The following is a 2500-nucleotide window of genomic DNA, read 5'->3' as shown; positions in this document are numbered from 1 at the left end:
AGAGAGAGAGAGAGAGAGAGGAGAGAGGAGAGAGGAGAGAGGAGAGAGGAGAGAGGAGAGAGGAGAGAGGAGAGAGAGAGAAGAGAGAAGAGAGAAGAGAGAAGAGGGGTGAGAGAGTAGAGAAATGCCACACCACAACAAAGGCCCAGTCCCGAAACCGAAGCCCTGTGCTGGAATTAGGGTGTCAACTGCCCTTCTGATGCTGTTTGATCAGCCATCGTTTGGCTGTGCCCTCGACTACCCTACTTGCAAATTCCACTCGTGTGATTCCGCTTGCTGTGTCTCCTCTAATACCCCCCACGACCTTCCTCTGTGCGTGTGTACAGAGTGGACAACAAACACACACTGAAGTTTAGAGACACGTCAAAGGCGTTTGAGCTCGTTCCATTCCGAAGTCCCACCATTTAGTCAAGGGCTGTTTTCCACGGCTCGTTTTTCTTGCGTGTCGTTCACCACTAATCACAACTGATGTTGCACCACTGATGAGGCTTGGAAGCAGGGGCGTAGCCACGTGGTGGCCAGGGGCGGCAGGGTGGCCACTCTCTGACCAATGGTGGCCACTCTCTGACCAATGGTGGCCACTCTCTGACCAATGGTGGCCACTCTCTGACCAATGGTGGCCACTGTCTGACCAATGGTGGCCATGGCCCCCCCTGGCCACCACGTGGCTACGCCCCCCCCCCCCCCAGCCTCACTTCTTTTTTTTTTCTTAAAAAAAAAAAAAGCATTGCATTTGTCACTTATGCTACAAGCCCCATATTCGCAACATGTTGGGCCACACCCCCATCAACAGCGCAAGACACAAACCAACGAACCTGCATTCTGACAGGCTTCAATGGAGACTAGCAGCTAACCACTGGATACCGTTAGAAAACTGCTGCTCTGAGTGATGCAGTGTGTGAGTTTTAAAATAGTAGTTTTTGACAATCAAGTGCCACCCCAAATAAAAGACTGGCCAGAGCTGGCCCCCCCCCCCAGAAATAATGTCCTGGCTACGCCCCTGCTTGAAGTTGTGCTTGAGCCATAATGACATTTAAAGCAGCAATGCCTGAATAGTGACTGGACTGGACTGAACTAAAATAAGGCTAAATTGGGCTAGACTAGGCGAGTCTGGATTAGGCTGGACAAGACTGGAGTCTGGACTGTGCTTGACTGATAGGACTGGATCTCAATCTCATCCACAGAGCAGAGAGAATCACCCTTCACATCACAACTGGAGCTAATGAGTCTAATCAGAAACACTCTGAATGATCAGGTCTTGGTTTTGGGCTGCCTTTGTGTGTGTGTGTGTGTGTGTGAGTGTGCGTGTGTGTGCATGTGCCTGTGTACTTTCCAGAACGTGTGCAAGGCTGTGTGTGTGGTCGGACACAACAAAACACATGCTCTTGGCTAAAAGTGTAAATTATTTTCAAATGTTGAATGATCGAAATAGATTTGGGGAAGTCTCATGCAACTTCTTCTGAAAAGAGATGGACTGTAAGGGCATCTCCTGAGATTCCTTCTGATAGGAGCTGGTGTTTCCGTATTTCACGGATATGAATGGTGTGGTTCGTGCAATCTGGGCTCGAATTCCTGGCAGGGAGATCACAGGCAGTGGTTTATTGGGATGTTCTTTTGGCATGGAGTGTGTGTGTTTGTGTGTGTGTGTGTGTGAGCGTGCGTGTATTTACTGTGTGTGTGTAAAGGTGCTTCCCTTTTTGGTGTGTCGATGCACAAATACACAAGCATTGTATTAATTTCTCACCTTAGGAAGCAGATAGTACTCCGGCATTTAGAAAATGTGTACTTTGCCAAGATCCAGTTATGTATGTGTGCACTGTGGAGTAACGTATGGAAAATACAGGTCACTGTCAGATATTCCGTGTGATGGACGGGCCTTTAAATACAATCTTGTGAAGGTTTATTTTATGTTTCAAACACAATTTCGGAGAGACAAATTTGCCTCTAGAGGTTTTATTTTGGATATCTGGACTGTGTTCTTCTGTGTGGGGCCAGGAATGGCGAGTCATATCTTCCTGGGCCTGTGAACATCTGTTCACCTGTGAGACCCCCAGGTCCCTGGTCCCAGCACTTTATCCCAATCAGAACCAGCTGTCCATACGTGTGAAAATGCACACTAAGCCACATGACTTAGTTCAAATAAAGTGACCCTTCCACCTCCCCAGATGTGAAGGGCTGCTGTATTCACTGTGGCCTGGGTCTGCTCCTGAAACACCTGCTGTTTTTCAGGAGGAGAGCTCCTTAGAGGCCCAAATGCCTACCACACACACACACACACAACACACGTGTGCAATGCACACACGTACAGTATTTATATTCACACACACACAGTGTGTACGCCCACCACCCCACTTTACCACACACATACACAGCCATGTGCCAACACGCATACTGTACAGTACACACACACACACACACACACACATTCCGCAATAGTAGGACAGCACAGCCAAAATCAGTTCCATAAAAGCACTCTCATTATCCACACATAGGAGTCCCT

This window comes from Osmerus eperlanus, chromosome 20, assembly GCF_963692335.1.
Source record: "Osmerus eperlanus chromosome 20, fOsmEpe2.1, whole genome shotgun sequence".
Classification (NCBI taxonomy): domain Eukaryota; kingdom Metazoa; phylum Chordata; class Actinopteri; order Osmeriformes; family Osmeridae; genus Osmerus; species Osmerus eperlanus.
This window is presented reverse-complemented; position numbering follows the sequence as displayed.